The 18,412-nt window shown below is 41.5% G+C and overlaps 1 long non-coding RNA gene across 1 annotated transcript in view; it reads right to left on the bottom strand.

Moving 5' to 3' along the window:
• Positions 1-2,914, bottom strand: part of LOC310704810 — a 30,654-nt gene extending 27,740 nt beyond the window's left edge. The window contains exon 1 of the long non-coding RNA XR_014525030.1: positions 2,805-2,914. This is a non-coding gene — a long non-coding RNA (uncharacterized lncRNA). The remainder of the gene's footprint in view (positions 1-2,804) is intronic.
• Between the last annotated feature and the right edge of the window lie 15,498 nt (positions 2,915-18,412).

Raw genomic sequence — 18,412 nt, 5'->3', positions numbered from 1 at the left:
TGTCACCGTAGTGTTTATCTTTGCTGACAATACATTTTGGATATGATAGCTGGCTGTTGGAATGTTCTGACACATCAAAATCCTCTGAAGGTCATTTCGAGAATGATTTTATCATTTTGCAAATTTACCAGATTAGTACTTCCTGAACAGAAACACAGCTCCCCTTCAAAACCCACAATTCTCTGAATTTTGCAACCCAGTTCTCTAACCAAATATGCATACAGAAATGTGTGTGTTCATAAAAAGCAGACACAAGCATACATATATCCATAAAAATAATATACAAAGTTGCCTTCTAGATGGGTAAAATTACTTGAATCAATCCTGTACAGTGGTGCCTCGCAAGACGAAAAGAATCCGTTCTGTGATTCTCTTCGTCTAGCGGTTTTTTCGTCTTGTGAAGCAAGCCCATTGGTGGATTAGCGGCTTTTAGCGGCTTATCGGCTTATCGGATCAGCTGATAAGCTGATAAGCGGCTTAGCGGCTTAGAAAAAGGGGGGAGAAAAAAACCCCCGCAGGAACTCACAAGGCATTGTTGTCTTGCAAAGCAAGCCCATAGGAGATTCGTTTTGCGAAGCACCTCCAAAACGGAAAACCCTTTCGTCTAGCGAGTTTTCCATCTTGCGAGGCATTCGTCTTGCGGGGCACCACTGTACAAGGCAGAATTGCATGCAAAATAAATATTGTTGCATACCATCCCAATTTCCATGTGGTGCAGGATTCCCCGGGCTACAGGCACTTATCCAAGTTTTGTGTTTCATTTGGAAACGAGGCACAGCAGAGACTGTGGTATCTTTATGCTATAGGGTTTATTTACACATATATACAACCTGAGCCTACGATGGAGAGGTTCACAGCATTAAAACTGCAAGAAGACCTTGCTTCTCCCAGCAGAAATCAGGCATGGCTCTCCCTCCACCTTGCTACTTTGCTTCCAGCTCACATCACTGTCACTCCTGCTCTCAACTTTGGCTTTAGCTGGGGAGAGGGGGTGTCCCACTCATTTGCCATCTCGTAGAGAGCCTCTTAATTTCCCATAATCTCACCAGCAAGATAGCTTGGTTATTTCCATGAATTAGAAGGCTTGATTAGATTTCAATACCTGCCGGATCCAATGATTAAAGGTCTTGATTAGATTTTGACACTTGCTGGATGCAGAGATTAGCATGGTTAGGTATACAGTTTAACACCCACACCCAAAATGCGTAACCATGTTTTAGAATATTTTTATACAAAATACATTTAAAATTTCCTGATTTGTTTTTATTTGTTTTACAAAATTTCACAAGTCTGTGCAGCAATGGAAATGAGGCAAATTAAAGTTAAGAGTAGAAAAATAAAAAACTGTGAAAGAATTCAAAATTGACAGATTTGTCCATCCATAACCATTGCTCAGGATAGCCCTGCATCTAATGACATAGATTCTAGCGCACTAAAACATATACTATAATAAATTTGTTAGTCTTTAAAGTGTCACAAGGCTCTTTCTTGGTTTTTCTACAATGCTACTAACATGGCTAGCCCTTTCAATCATTCTGAAAGTGATGTCTGGTGAGGGCTCCACCTCATATTAGTTTGTGCTTTTTGACCTTTCGTTAGTAGAAAATCTTGCATCAAGTGTTTCACCTGTACGTTGGATCAGTTCAGTTATTCATGACTCTTACCTTCTGAGAAATTCATAAGCAAAAAGGCTTAGATGAATATTTATTGTTTACTTCTGCTTCATTATCTCAGTGCATTTATCCACAATGGCATTTTGAGGGCATGATGCACATTTTGTATTAACAACATAATTTAACATTAGTGAAGATAATGCTAAGCGATGTTTCCTAATGACTGAAATTATACTTCAGGGGCTAACCCATGTATATATAAAAAAATCCACCAAAAAAAAACCCATACGCCCTTTGAATATGAATTTTCAGCTTACCATTAACACTGCTGGTATATCCGATAATGGAAGAAAAGAAAATATATTTCATATGATTGTGGCTTCACTTGACCTGTTCAACATCCATTGTATGATCACAATCACCTCTTTTACCATAAACCATATTTATTGCTGTGGATTCAGTTGACAACCTTCTACATTCTGAAATGCTGTTTCAGTGAAATCATGTGAACGTCTACTCAGACCTACATCCTGTTGAGTTCAGTGGGGCTGACCCCCAAGAAAGTAGGCGTTAGATTATAGCCTCAGGCTTACTGGTACTTGACATTTACAAGATTATACTGTAGGTATATATCCTGGCAGGTATCAAAGAAGAAGTGCAAGGGATGCATTCAAATCAGAATTATGCTACAGATATGGGGAATAATGCATTGCCTAGTTGTGTCCAGTAGGAAACTTCAAGAAACTTAGATTGAAAGCCCAGCAGGTTTATTTGGAAGTCAATAATGCTGAAATGTGTAGGACTTTGTACTTGTTCTAAAGACTGTGGCATTAATACTGAAGAGTTTTTCAAAGGGAAAGTGGAATATGTAATGTTTCACTGAAATAAGTATCATCAACATGCATATGCTCAAATCACCTCCCTCTCACAATTTATATTTTAAGCCATGCTGCTTGGGAAAGGAAATAAATGAATATAGCACACCCAGCGCTGGGAAGGAAAATGATATATGAATGAGAAAAGAACAGACACCGAATGTTAAAAGGCCCTGTAAGCTTACCTTAGGTCCAGTTCATACAAACAAGCCATGTGGAAAGCACTTCATGCCATGTGTATCTGCCAATTTCATAGTGTCACTGACCTAAAGTATCTAAAGTATTACGAGTCTTCCGAAAAGTTTTTAAAGCTTACATGAGAAACATTGGTAAACTTAACTGAGGGGCACTGGTGACCAAGATGGGGAAGTTTCCTGGAAACTGAATTCTATGAGGAACAGCTGAAAGATCCAGGCATGTTTGCTCTGGAAAACAGAATATTTAAAAGGAGGTGTGATGGCACTTTCATATCTGAAGAGCTGCTATGCCGAAGGCGAGCAGACAGGTTCTCTGCTGTTCCAAAGGACAGAACTGCAAACAATGAGTGAAAAGTGTAGGGAATCCATTTTTTGGCCAAAGGGTAAGGCAGCAGTGGTGAACTGGGAGCCAAATGCAGCCCTCCAGGCCTCTCTATATGGGCCTTGTAATTTGCCCCAGTCACACCCCTTCTCCACAGGCCACATCCCTCACCAGCCCAGTTTTGAACCTTACCCTACTTTGCAAATATTCAGGAGCAAACGGCAGGGATGGTTGGAGATGCTAACTGGCCTCCTGGCACTAATATCACATGGCTTACTGGGAGGAGTCAGGTGGGTGTGCAGTGGGTCAGTGGTGTGCAGACACACTGCTGGGGCCAAGGGTGGGAACAGATGGCAGGGAGGAATGGCAGGGCTTACGTGGCCTCCTTAAGACCACTGTCACTGCATCTTGTCAAGAGGAGAAGGCATGTGTAGATACATTGGCAGAACTAAAGGCAGGAGCACAGTGAGGGGGGTGCTTATGTGGCCTCTCTACACCTGCATTGCTGCAGCATTCTGGGAGGGGGAGAGATGAGGTTGTGCTCCCACCCATGGGTAAGCTCAGCCATGACCTGCCTACCACACTGGCCCTTCCTCTTCCAATAATCACCGCCACCCTTTCCTGCCAACTGCTCCTGTCCTCATTGTGAGTTTTTGCCCAGCAGAAATGTGTTCTTGAGCTTTGATAACATCTCTTGCTCACTTGGAGGATAGAGAGGAGTGTATGAATGTGCATAGGGAAATTTGCAGCCATTGTTCCACCCACTTTTGTCTCTGGCATGTGGCCCCTGTTAGGTTGTCCAGAAAGGAATGTGGCCCTCAGCCTTGAAAAAATTTCTCCATCTCTGTATTAGGAGAACCTTCCTAAAGGTGTGAGCTGCTCAATAGTGGAAAAGGCTGCCTCAGGAGATTTATAAGCATTTACGGTGGCACCTTGGTTCTAAAACTTAATCCATTCCAGGAGTCCATTCAACGCTGAAACTGTTCGAAAACCAAGGCACGGCTTCTGATTGGCTGCAGCAGCTTCCAGCACTCAAGTGGAACTGGAACACTTAGTTCCGGGTTTTCGGCGTTTGGGAGCCTATTTGTTCGACAACTAAGCCATTCGGGAACCAAGGTACCACTGTATAGAGTTGCTTCTGCCAGGTATACTGTAAATGTCTCTGCATTGCAGATCCTGAATTGAGAAGTGACTTGGCCTAGATGACTTCCAGGGCCATTGCAAGCATACGGTCTTTATTTTGTTTAAAGAAAAAGAATAGGAAAGCTGTAAGATCAATTTCTGAAAATTAACACAGTGAAACATATGCTACAGGAAGACAAAATATCCTAACACAGACTTTCATTTATGCATTTGGTTCTCACCTCAGGAAGAAAGCTTGATGATTTTCTGGAACATTTAAAAGACTAGGAGCCATCTATAAAACGTAAAACCAGCAAAGTGAGGAATGCATTGTGTGATTTATGTGTTTTATGACACCATTTCCAAAACACAGGAGACAAATCTATTTTCAAGAATGTCCTAGCCAGAAGTGAGCCAGTTGATGTAGAAAAATGGATCAGATTATCAAGAGGCAAGGAAAACATGGTTTTATGAAATTATATAAACCTTTTAAAGATCTACGTACTTAAAAACAGCTTTTAAAAATAAACAAAACAAAAAGAAGAATCATAAGTGAGTGAAGAAAAACTTATCAAATTGCAGATCAGACATTAGCCACAGGACAGGTATTAAACTGGATCATAGCAAAAGAAAAGAGAGCCAGAACCCAGAAAGTCATTGGGTAATCATGCTACAACAGCGGCAAGAATACTCATCGCAAAGTATTGGAAGACACAAGATTTACCCACTCTGGAAGAATGGCAGATGAAAGTGATGGACTATATGACATTGGCCGAGATGACAGGCAGAATCCGTGACCAACGAAAAGAGACGGTGGAAGAAGACTGGAGAAAATTTAAAAGTTATCTGAAGGACTATTATAAACTTAATGAATGTTAAAATGTCGTGGTTTTCAGAAACAAGGGGGTACAGGGATATATGGTTAGAAGATAGAAAAGAACTAAGTTGACAGAGACTTGAAAGCAATAACTGGGAGTTGCTAGTTGAAGTATGGACATTGGGATGCAGAGAGGGGGGGTATGGGGAAGTCCAAGAAAAGAGGTTTATAAGAAAATATGTACGAAACTATGCGTGTTTGTTTGTCTTTTTCACTGTTTGTTTGTCTTTTTAAAACGTTGTAAAACCAATAAAAATTTTATAAAAAAAAAAAAAAAAGAAAGTCATTGGGTAATCAGGGCAACTGAAGTGGGAGGAGGGAAGTTGGAGACACATCTCCATGCTGAAAGCCACCTGATAAATGCTTTGCATGACATGTTCCTTCACGCAATACATAATTAAGTTATGGAGTACATTGATATGGTGATGGCCATTTGCTTGGATAGATTTTTTTTAATGATTAGACAGATTCATAAATATGTTTATCAATGGCTATTAGCCACAGTCTCCATATTCAAAAGGCCATATATCTCTGATTACCTGTTGCTGCAGAACAATCAAATGGGATGGTTATTTCCTTCCTGCGCTCCGTGTGAATTTGCCAAGGGGTAAGCTCAGAGCTTGACTGAGCTCAGAGGAGTTGGAGCATGCAGGTGTGTGACACAGGGGAACTCCATTATGAATACCTGTGAGCTTCATTCCCCCAACATATCAAGGTGATAATATTTCAGGTGGTGCCTCTTTTAGTATGTAGAGTTCTGGAGGTGGTCTGCAGCTCCTGTCACTTTTCAATATTGATAGCAAGGGAATGGCACATGCAAAACCAAGAAGTATAGAATGACCAGGGTGAGAATAATGGGTTTCTATAGTCCCAGGCCTGCTGTCTTTGTCCATGGAGTTTTCTTGGCAGGGATACTGGAGTGGCTTGCTGGTTCCTGCTCCAGGTGGATCATGTTTGGTCAAAACTCTCCACTATGACCTCTCCATCTTGGGTGGCCCTGCACGGCATAGCTCATAGTTTCTCTGAGTTATTCAAGCCCCTTCACCATGGAAAGGCAGTGATCCATGAAGGGGGCAATGATCCACGAAGGGCATCTTAAAAAGCAGAGACATCACCTTGCCAACAAATGTTCGTCTAGTTAAAGCTATGGTTTTCCCAGTAGTGATGTATGGAAGTGAGAGCTGATCGCCGAAGAATTGATGCTTTTGAATTATGGTGCTGGAGGAGACTCTTGAGAGTCCCATGGACTGCAAGAAGATCAAACCTATCCATTTGGAAGGAAATCAGCCCTGAGTGCTCACTGGAAGGATCCTGAAGCTGAGGCTCCAATACTTTGGCCACCTGATGAGAAGACTCCCTGGAAAAGACCCTGATGTTGGGAAAGATGGAGGGCACAAGGAGAAGGGGACGACAGAGGACAAGATGGTTGGACAGTGTTCTTGAAGCTACCAGCATGACTTTGACCAAACTGCGGGAGGCAGTGGAAGACAGGAGTGCCTGGCGTGCTCTGGTCCATGGGGTCACGAAGAGTCGGACATGACTAAACAACTAAACAACAACAACATAGTTCTAGGCCAGCCTAACTTGTTACCTACATTTTAACTTCATCTTAAAGTTAGTTTTACAAACTGTATAAAATTAGTAGGCCATAAAAATTGGAACACATCTTGCAGGTGTGGCAGCATTGTGAAATTCTAGACTGCTTCAATTAAAATGGGAAAATCATTGTCCTGACAATCTTTGTTCCACCACTACCACTATGCTGAAATTAATTTGACGTGTTGTTTCCAGCAGCTCATCTCATTGACCTATAATTGACCATTATGTGTGAAGATAAGGAAAACTTGGGAGTCAGTTCTTGGGGTCAGTTCAGTGCTCCATTTCAAAAGATGTTCTATCTTACTCTCTAATAGTAGCCATCACTTCTCAATCTTTTGTCTAAGATCAAGTGTAGTGTAGGAGTCAGATGCTGGAAGTATGTCAAGCTATGACAGCCTTTGCCATACCCTCCAGAGATATTTGTGCTGGAGGGTACCAACTTGATTAAGACTGAGCTACAGATACTATTAATAGTCATTCTGGACTACAGGGGAGAATATTGGGAGAAATGTGCTAAAACCAATATTAAGCTTAGAAAGTGATGTGGCATAACATTGAATTTACCATTGTGAAGATCTTCTGAGATTGAGTGATGCATATTTTAATTTTTTTACTGGTAAATATCTGAACTCAAGTAGAATGAAGTTGAATTTGGACTTAAGGAGGAGAACTTTTCAACTACCTTAACAAGCAGAAATTCTACCCAGAAATTCCCCAAATCTCTTTCCTCTGTTAGTTCATTTAGTTTATACATTGCCTAGCAGTAGTGGGTGGAGTGGGTGGCAATTTCTTCTGCTTTCCCCACTTCTTTTGTATCATAGGAAGTGGGACTTGTAGATCGAACCACCAGAGAACCCCTTAAATCCCATTTCCTACATTACAATGGAATTGGAGAAAACCGTATGGGTCATTCATCCTACCTCTTTCTCTGCTTGCTGGTAATTCTATGTTAGCTGGATGTAATAATGCAGAATAATGAGTGGTTGGTGGGTGTCTTTATTCAAACAGAGGGCTAAGCTACAGTACATGAACTGACAAGGGGCCAATGGGGTCCTATAAAGCTGATGTCCTGTCTGTGCCATTACAAAGATAGATGGGCTTTGAATAAGAGGACAGCACAGTTCATAACAATATGTAACACATAAATTGCAATGTGCCCTTGAGGAGAGTGCTCTATTTTATATTCCGATAATGAAGAGAAGAACGATCATTTTAATCTTTTGTTTATGCCTCTGATTTCACTCTGATGTATTATGTAGAAGAGCATGACACTGCCAAAGAACAAAATCACTAATACACAGCATTCCTGTGACTGATTGATGGTGCTCTTTGTGAATTTTACTGAATTGCAAGGGCTGTTAGTTAACATTCCACAAATCGCAACACTGCTTATAAAGGCTACCCAACTGCAACAGTGACAGCAATAATAGGACACCTTCTCAAAGAAAACAGCATTTTTAATGGGTTTGCACATTTACATCTAATGTCTGGAGCCTGTTTCATCCAATGAGCAATTGTTTTCTTTAAAAAACATTCAGTATGTGTGGCTGGTGAGTTTGGAAAGTAATATTTAAAGAGTGCCAAGTAATGTTTGTTCTCTAAGGACAAATGAATCCATATCCACTAGTTCACATGACTGGATTTTTTATGCTGTGCTTTTGTAAAGTAGAATGAGGATTCTTGAGGCAGCAATGAAAAAACCCAGTTGTACGTTAGCGGCAAACCCCAACCATTTCCCCCCTCATGTATTCCATGTTGGGATATATTTTTCTTCTTTATGCCTAAGACTCTATTACTATTACATGGGTTAATAACTCAGAAGGGTTCACTATATTGAATGAATAAATCAACAGAGAAATCCTTTTGTTGTTTTACTGAATATCTAATTTGTTAAATCCTCCTTTTCCACTCCAAACCCAAATTGCTTTAATTAAGAGCATTCAGGCTGCTAATATTCTTCTTCAATGTGATTAGTTTTCTATAACTGAATAGATCAATTGATGCTATGGAAACAAACTTAAGGACCACAGAAGCTGAAAAATGGGCACTTCAGAATCTCCCTCCCAAGGGAAGAGGGAAGCTGTCAGTTTCAGTTGCTCGATGTTTTCCAATTTTAAGTTCAATTCTCCATATTTCAGTTTGTGATTTAAAGAAAATTCCCATGAACACTTTATCCTGGTTTTTAATGATTGATGTGTTAATGTACTTTTACTCTTTTGTTGGAAGCCGCCTAGAGTGTCTTGGGAAACCGAGCCAGATGGGCGGGGCATAAATAAACATTACCTTGCTGGGGAACTGCATTGCAAAATTCAGAGAAGTGTGAATTTTGAAGGGGCGGCTGTATTTCAGTTCACATCTTGTTTTGGAAAGTATAAATTAGGGAGGTTGGCCTTTAAATGAGAACTGGATCAATTTTCTCCCCCATCCTTAATCCTCCACCTCTGAAGCTGTAGTGGTCCCACCACTTAATACCACCAATTAATAATGTCGCAGATCCACTTCCACTAACTGCCCCCAATTAAATATAGTGAACCCACCTCACAGTACACCAATTACACAAATTTCTACAATTCACCACATTATCTAGTGTGGGACTTGTGTGAGGGAAAACGTAATGATTTAGAGTCTCAGGCAAGAGCCGATCAAACAAACAAGAAAAGAAGTTTAAACAAAAAGTAGTTTATGAAACAAAGTGGGTCAGGAACAAAGTGGATTCTTTCAGGTAGAAGTTGACTGATTTGCTTTAACGAACTATAAGACATCTTAGGCTTAAACATAATACTATAGGCACAACTCTTAAACTTCAGTTACTAAAAATCAGGTACAGTGGTACCTCGCAAGATGAATGCCTCGCAAGACAAAAAACTCGCTAGACGAAAGGGTTTTTTGTTTTTTGAGCTGCTTTGCAAGACGATTTTCCCTATGGGCTTGCTTTGCAAGACAGAAACATCTTGCAAGTTTGTTTCCTTTTTCTTAACACCGTTAATACAGTTGCGACTTGACTTCGAGGAGCAACTCATAGAACGCGGTGTGGTAGCCTTTTTTGAGGTTTTTAAAGACTTTGGTGATTTTTGAAGCTTTTCCAAAACTTTCCCGACACCGTGCTTCGCAAGACGAAAAAAATCACAAGACGACAAAACTCACGGAACGAATTAATTTCGTCTTGCGAGGCACCACTGTATTACACTTCAGGTGGTAAATATTCAGGTTTCTAGAATAGTTGGTAAAATGCTCAACTCAGTTTCTGTCGTGTAGGTATTACAATTAAATATTTTCAACACCATACCACTTCCTTCACAGCTTAATACATAGTTTCATGAGCAAGGGGCACTTCTCTTTAGTACCCACTCTCTTAACAATCCCACACCTGAGGTTTTCTAAATGGTATAACAGACCCAAAGGGGATCACCTCACCCCTTGTTACTGGTTTGGGAGTCTTCAGTACCTAGAAGAACTGTCCCCTCCTGGCTATACTGAGACCAAGGTAGCCTGTGCCAGCCCCGGTGGCTGCCAGGCCTTGCATGGCTTTCCCGAGGGCACATTAGGCCCCCTCACCGGTCCTGGAGGTTGCCTGGCCATGCATGACCTTCCCAGGGCCACGCAGCCTTCCATCCAAAACATGATTGCACTAATTTCATAGCTGATAGTAAAGTAATTACCAGAAGCTTAAAATTCTGGGAACATACATACTTTTTATAAAGAAAAAAATATTTTAATATGAATAAAGTTAGCACAAACTTCATCAAAATATGCATCTTTGAAGGTTACTCAAAAAACAAGGCCCGCTTCATGCATTATGAGTTACAACCACAGAAATTACTATCACAATTAACTCCTGTGTCTCAAAGCATTCATGCTAAATGTGATTCACAACAGTGTTGGCAACACAAAGTTACATCTGTCTTTAGACACAAGAAGCGCTTGTGGGGTGTATCCATCATTTTAAAAATCATGATTCATAGGCAAGGCCCAAGTTTTCACAAGTGTTCAGCATTCCACCTTTCTGACGGTCCTTTCTACATCATTTGCACATTTTTTTTCAGCTGGGTTTATACACAGGCCATCCCAAAATCACTTCAGTGTGCTAAATCCTTTACTAGCTAAAAGAGCTTTCTCATGCTTCCTGGCCAGATTAAAAATTAGGACCTAATTCCAGAGCTATCTGGAACACTCTTATATCTCTTTATTCCCATTGCAGTTCTCTGTGAATGAGGGAAAGAGATGGTCTGGCTACAGAAGTCTAAAGAGTGTCCATACTCCCCCACCTTTCCACTATTTGGGGGCAGGCAGTGGTGTGTTAAGTAGCTCGGCATAATCTGCTACTAGCGTAATGTTGGTCTGTTCCCAAAGGGCTCTTTCTCATTCATTCATTCCTGTTCAATCCCACTCCCCCTGTATGGAGCTCAAGGCATCTTACATTTCCCCTACTCTTCACTTTTAACCTCATACTGACCCTGTGAGGTAGGTTAGGCTATGGCCACATCCTCGCTATATATTTAAAGCCCTATTATAACACTTTAACAGTCATAGTTTCCCCCAAACAATCCTGGGAGCTGTAGTTAGTTAAGGGTGCTGAGCAGTGCCATTTTTCTAGAAAAAGAGATGCTGGAACTCACCACGAGCACCTCCCTTGTTCTCTTATCATGGCAATGGCACCCACCTGAGAGGTGCCGGAACTGCATTCTGATGAGTTCCAGCTGGAAAAAAGCCAGGGTGCTGAGACTTCTTAGGAGACCTCTAGTACCCTAGTATGGAAGTGAGAGCTGGACCATAAAGAAGGCTGATGGCTGAAGAATTGATGCTTTTGAATTATGGTGCTGGAGGACTCTTGAGAGTCCCATGGACTGCAAGAAGATGAAACCTATCCATTCTCGCTGGAAGGACAGATTGTGAAGCTGAGGCTCCAATACTTTGGCCACCTCATGAGAAGAGAAGACTCCCTGGAAAAGACCCTGATGTTGGGAAAGATGGAGGGCATAAGGAGAAGGGGCCGACAGAGGACGAGATGGTTGGACAGTGTTCTTAAAGCTACCAGCATGAGTTTGACCAAACTGCGGGAGGCAGTGGAAGACAGGGGTGCCTGGCGTGCTCTGGTCCATGGGATCACGAATAGAATCATAGAATCATAGAATCATAGAATCATAGAATCATAGAATCATAGAATCATAGAATCATAGAATCATAGAGTTGGAAGAGACCACAAGGGCCATCGAGTCCAACCCCCTGCCAAGCAGGAAACACCATCAGAGCACTCCTGACATATGGTTGTCAAGCCTCTGCTTAAAGACCTCCAAAGTAGGAGACTCCACCACACTCCTTGGCAGCAAATTCCACTGTCGAACAGCTCTTACTGTCAGGAAGTTCTTCCTAATGTTTAGGTGGAATCTTCTTTCTTGTAGTTTGGATCCATTGCTCCGTGTCCGCTTCTCTGGAGCAGCAGAAAACAACCTTTCTCCCTCCTCTATGTGACATCCTTTTATATATTTGAACATGGCTATCATATCACCCCTTAACCTCCTCTTCTCCAGGCTAAACATGCCCAGCTCCCTTAGCCGTTCCTCATAAGGCATCGTTTCCAGGCCTTTGACCATTTTGGTTGCCCTCTTTGGTTGCCCTCTTTGGTTGCCCTCTTCTGAATAGTCAGACACAACTAAATGACTAAACAACAACAAGTACCCTCAGAGAGCTACAATTCCCAGAGTGGTTTAGGAGTCAATCCCTTTTCCCAGGGAACTCTGAGAATTGTAACACTGCGGAAGGAAAAAAGGGGGGCTCCTAACAACTGAGATGCTCATGTTGCTTTCCTGTTCTTTCTACTTCTTTTGCAGAAACCAAAGCAGAGAACTGAAAGCCAGAGTGTCTGTGTCACTCTCTACCCTCATTAATGTGCTGCCAGTGTGATTGTAAGAGCGGAGACCTTCCATAAGGAAAGTGTTCCCTAAGACATTTTCTTTTTTCCAGCTGTTAGCATCGTTTGCCATCTTGTGCTCTTGCTTCCGCCCACCTTTATACGGACCTGAAATGAGAAGTTCCCAAATATATTTTGCATGTTAAAAGATATCTGCTACTCCCCACCCCAAGCCAAAAAACAAAACAAAACCCTGGGCTCTGATACTTTCTGCTTTGTACTTTTGCACCCAATTATATCCAAATCTAATAATGTTCCCTTCATTTTCATACACGTTTTACTATTAGCATGCAGAAGTGTAGCATGCCCAGATCTGTCCTGAGAAGTGGTGCTATAATATAGTTCATAATTCAAATATGACAAAATACACTGCCCATGAATGAAGGTAAAGTAATAATTACACAGAAGTGCTGGGCAAACGGTAATGTCTGATTAAAAGCCTGTTTTATTGGAGGATCTACTACTATGGTAACAGACAAAGGCGTAATTTATTCTGACTAATCAGGATTGATGTTAATTAAAGAAGAGTTCAAGATAATGACTTCTCATTACTATGTGATAGATAGAAATAGATTGCTCTACCTCTAGGTAAAATAAGCAATTAGATAACTTCTGTTTCTTAAGGCCTTTTTTTTTTTAAGAAGCCTGATCTCATCCTGTCATTGTCTTTTTTGTCAAGATAGTAATATTTGCATGTCTCTTTCTATCAGCACTCACCACAATCAATAATATTTTTTTAAGGACACTTTTCTAGGCTGCTACTTGGGGTGGGGATGAGAGAAAGCAATATCCTATGAGTGTGTGTGTGATTTAAGGCAGAAAATATAAAGTAAATTAGCAAAGGGAGAGATGCAACTGCAGCAGGGCCTCTCCATCTGCTCTGCTGAGAGACAGGCCCTGTCAGGGTCTTCTCCCCCCTTGACTGCTACAGAGCTGCAGCCATGTCATGCGCATTTTACAACAGAGAGCAAGAGGCAGGGGGACATTTCTTTAGCTCTTCTGAGCGGCAAGCTCCATCAGATGCCTTTCGTCCCTTAGGGGCTGGACTTTTCTGAAAATCTCTGTCGAGATTATCCATGCAGGGTTTTTCTAATTTTCACCATGCCTCTTAATCCCAACAAGAAGCAAGTTGTGCACGCATAACACACACACACTGTTCCAACGAAAGAATGAACAATTTTCACATATTATATGTATTGCTATGGATCGTATCCAATTCCATCCCAGCAAAATGCTGCAACAGGATTTCCATTTCTTCTCCTCTCCCTGAACACCCATAAAATCTGTTCTGGAGGGTCCCCCAACTCTTTAGAGCTGGTTTTGAGAGTGTGTGAAGGATTAGACAGGTCAGGAGAGAAAGAGGAAGGTCCATCACATGTTCAGAAGTCCCTTGCCAATGTCGAGCTGTGGTATTGAATCTGACCCTATAGGTGTAGCACAACATTTGGTGCATCAGTGAGCTTACCAGAGGGAACTTTTGAAGAGAAGTCCTGGGTGGAGGAGCCAAAACTGCTACCATAGTGATTTCCTCAAAATGCTTATAGGCCCAGAAGCATCATGGGGAAAACTTTATGATGACATTTGTAGCCACCTCACCCTGCATACCTCTTTAGATGACCAGGCCCTACAAAGGGAGGCAGGTGGAATTCAGATGTTATTATAAGATCTCCCAAAGGATGCTGGTGTCAGTGGTGGGCTGTCCAGGGCCTGTGGTCCCCAGCATTTGGTCCACCATGCCATGTGCTGGTGTCAGTGTACCTGTCTGTAGCTGTGGCTGTATAATTAGGGAGCTGCTTTGCGAAATGGGAAAGATGGGTTTTAGGCCCCCTCTCTTCTCCAGTCTCTGCCTATGTTTGTTCCTTGACAGGCAACCAAAAGGTGAGTTTTTCCATCTGGGGATAATGTCAATTCCACATGGCATGCCATAACTGTCACCTTCTATTTCCCAAACTGGTGCTCTTTCCCACTTGCAACCAACTCTTCAAAAGATGCATTGGATCAGGTGTGGAGAACCTTTGGCCCTCCAGATGTTGCTGAACTACAAATCCCATTATCCCTGGTCACTGACCATGGTTTCTGAACCTTAATGGAGCTGTCATTCAGCAGCAGCTGAAAAGCCACAGTTTCCCCACTCTCGCGCTAGAGGAAATCTCACAATGAAGGAGGTTTGTTTGTGCTGCCAAAATATAAATAACTGAAAATAAATCTTTCACCGTACATCTTTCTCTATTGTATTAATTCCATCTACATACATGACAACATTTTTAATAGAATTTTGAAATATATATCCATGGCTGTAACTTGACAAGGGATCTTTATTTCAGTACCACCGCCCTTGAGAAACCAAATCCTAATGCCTTTGCTCATTATTTTCTGTGATGAAAAACAAAGGCTGGAAATTTGGTGTAGCCTAGAAGAAGAAGAAGAAATAATTACTGGTGAAGTTTTTACCTTTTAATGAGAAGACTTAAGAAGTGTAAGAAAATCTGGGATTTAATGAAGAGGCATAGGCCATAGAAAAACACTTAGCAGACTAAAAAGGTGAATTAGGGTGGCATTGGAGATCTCGTTAGAGAAGATTATAGGCAGACAATAAAGTGGAAATAACAGTTCAATAATAGCTTAGGTCGGGTTGCCTGTGTGTAAGAGAACACTATTGTCAGTATTTCAGTCATCTGCCTCACTATGAAAGACCAAGACCAATCAATACAACCCAATCTGAACTGAGTGAGATTCACTTAAAATATCCTTGTATTACTCAAGTTCAGGAGTGTGAAAAGAGCACTCTCTCTGTGTTACCAATTTGGACATATTACTGAATATTGACAAAAATGGTTTGTTCAGACAGCCTTGTAAAAAGGGAAAACTTGTTTCATTCTTTGAGATCAAATAAACAAGCGAAGTGAGAGAAATTCACATGGCTGGGCTTCTGATCTTTAAGGCTATATCTGTATTGTGTCTTTCCTGCCATTTCAAAAACAAAGCACAGGGGAGAGATGCAAAATGTTCCGCTATCTGGAGACAACATATTGGAGAGTGCAGGTTAACACAGTGGCTCATTCACAAAGTCAAGCTATGATTTTGCCATCATTCACATGCTTATTTCCTTTCCCTCCTTCCACCCAACCTTCTTTTGTCACTTTGAGCAGTCCATACTTTGCTCTGAGATTTGAACTGGAAGAATTATGATCTATGCAACCATAGTGACAGATCTGAATACCACAGCAAACTATGGTTTTCGCTAACTAGGACAGGGAAACCAAAACCCTTTGAAAATCACACTTTTGCAGTATCTGATCATCTTGCAAGTGTTTTTCACTTCAGTTCTAAATAATAGGGAAACATACACACACAGGGTCACTTCTGCTACAAAACAGGATGAGGTGGCTCAGACATCAAATACGGAGGGGCAGGTAGCAACACTGGGGAACTGTACAGGTTTTTGTGTGCTGTGTCCTCTGCTCTGCGCCCTCTAATCCATCCTACTGTGCTCCAGTGTATGTCCCAAGACCAGTGTTGAAATAAGATCAATCTGCAAGTAGGGATGGGTGAATATGTCAATCTTGGTTTTTTGTAGCTTCTCATTTTTCGGCGCTGCAGCAAAATGCTGCTGAACACGCCCCCACCGTGGCCCCCGGTTGGATGGCCACCGAGGGGGCGTGAGCGCCAGCCAGGTGAGTGGGCAGCAGGGGGCCACGCCCCCTGCTAGCCGGAGCTCGAGCCCCGACCACAACCCCTCCCCTCCCCTTCGGGGAGGAGAGTCTTTGCTCTAAAAAAAAGTGTCTCATGAAAATTCATTATCATGTTTGTGTGAATTTCTCCTATGATACGCATTTTGATACAGAATTTTTCCTAAGGTACACATTTTTGCAAAGCAATATTTCCATATGGAATGCATTTTTTAATGTTGTATGTTGTTTTATATGCACACTTGTACCACAGTACAGTGGTACCTTGGTAGTTGAATGGCTTGGCTCCCAAACAATTCGGCTCCTGAATGCAGCAAACCCAGAAGTGTTCTGGTTTGTGAAGGTTTTTCGGAAGCTGAACATTTGACGCAGCTTCCAATTGAGTCCAGGAAGCTCCTGTAGCCAATCGGAAGCCGCACCTTGGTTTTCAAATGGTTTCGGGAGTCGAATGGACTTGCAGAACAAATTAAGTTCGAAAACCAGGATACATGTACAATGGTACCTCGGGTTACAGGCGCTTCAGGTTACAGACTCCACTAACCCAGAAATAGTACCTCAGGTTAAGAACTTTGCTTCAGGATGAGAACAGAAATTGTGCAGTGACTACACAGTGGCAGCGGGAGGCCCCATTAGCTAAAGTGGTACCTCAGGTTAAGAACAGTTTCAGGTTAAGAATGGACCTCCAGAACGAATTAAGTTCTTAACCCAAGGTACCACTATATATGCATTTGTATACACGTTTCTTGGCTGGAATTGTGAAATCTATAGAAGTGTAAATTTCAAAGGTCACATGTGTTTTGGTTCACATATTCTTTCAGAATATTGGTAAATTTGACTTTGCATGTGAACTGAATCAATTCCTCCTTCCTTGTCCCTAGCTGCCAGCCTAGTCAGCTTCTTTCACGTAATTAGAAGGACACCATCTTGTCCTTCGCCTCAGGAAGGTGTCTGGTTGTGTGTGTTTACATTCACATCTTTGAACGCATGCACACATAAACACACACATATATTTTACAGGCAATGAGAAACTTGCATGTTGTGTGGGTGTGTTTGTGTGCTTAAATGTTATGTACACACAGTGAAAACCTTTCATGTTAAGTCCTACACAGCATTGTCTTTTGTAGTTCAGTGGTAGAGCAACTGCTTTTCCTGTCCCAGGTTCAAATACCTTGTATCTCTGGGTGCAGCTGGAAGAGACCCCTGTCTGAAACCTGGAGAGCTGCTGTCAGCCAATGTAGACAACACTGAACGAGATGGTCCAAGGGACATTGGCTCAGTATCAGGCAGCTTCCTATGTTGCTATAAAGCGTTGATTGCAAGCAGAAATTTGGTTATATACTGCAAAAAAAAAATCTCAGTTTCAACATAAAACAGGCACCAGATGTTTCTGCTTTTTGTTGCTAATTTTGGCTCCTATGTTTGCAGCTGTTTTCTTTTCTTCCTTTGCTCCTAGATGCCACACTTCTTCAACCTTGTATACCTGACTTGACTTTCTGATCCTGGCTTCTGTTTTCTGGTGAACTCCTGACTTCATGTAGCTTCTAATTTCAAACATCCATTTCTGACTCATACAGTATTTTTTAATTGGTAGGACTACTGGGCACCTCTCCTTATGTTAACCTTTATTACCCACTTATTCAAAAATTAAAATTGTGCTTTCATATGTTTTCAGGTGAGATCACTAAAGCTTAAGGCATTGCTTTTATTTTATTTTTAACCCACTTTGTTTCTCGTTTCCTTTCAATCACTGGAATGAAATGTTCATTTCCCTTATAACTTACAAGCTTTGCCCAAAGCCCCAATATGGAGGATGAAATAGTATTTGCAGCACTGTTTGAACGAGGAAATTCAAATAATTCAGACTTGCCACCCCAATCTTCTCATCTCAAGGCATAACATACCCAATTCCCTCAGCATATCCAAATAATATCAACTTTTTTCTTCTCCTTAAATAAACCTTGTCATTCAGTTCAGTTTTGTGATAGCCAAAATCTCCTCAAACTACTCAAAAAATCTACTGAAGTCACTAGATATTTTCTATTGACTTTGACAGCCTATGAATCTGGCTGTGCTTTTGCAGTATCTTGGAACGCACCCAGGTTTTTTCCCTTGCATATATGAATGCTGCCCTCTTCTGGAAACTAATTCCAACAGCTGAACAGGCCTGAGAAACAACACACTGATTTTTTGATTCTGACTTGTCTTTTATA

This window comes from Podarcis liolepis (genome assembly GCF_965112155.1).
Source record: "Podarcis liolepis genome assembly, chromosome: 4".
In the NCBI taxonomy this organism is placed as follows: Eukaryota; Metazoa; Chordata; class Lepidosauria; order Squamata; family Lacertidae; genus Podarcis; species Podarcis liolepis.
This window is presented reverse-complemented; position numbering and strand designations above follow the sequence as displayed.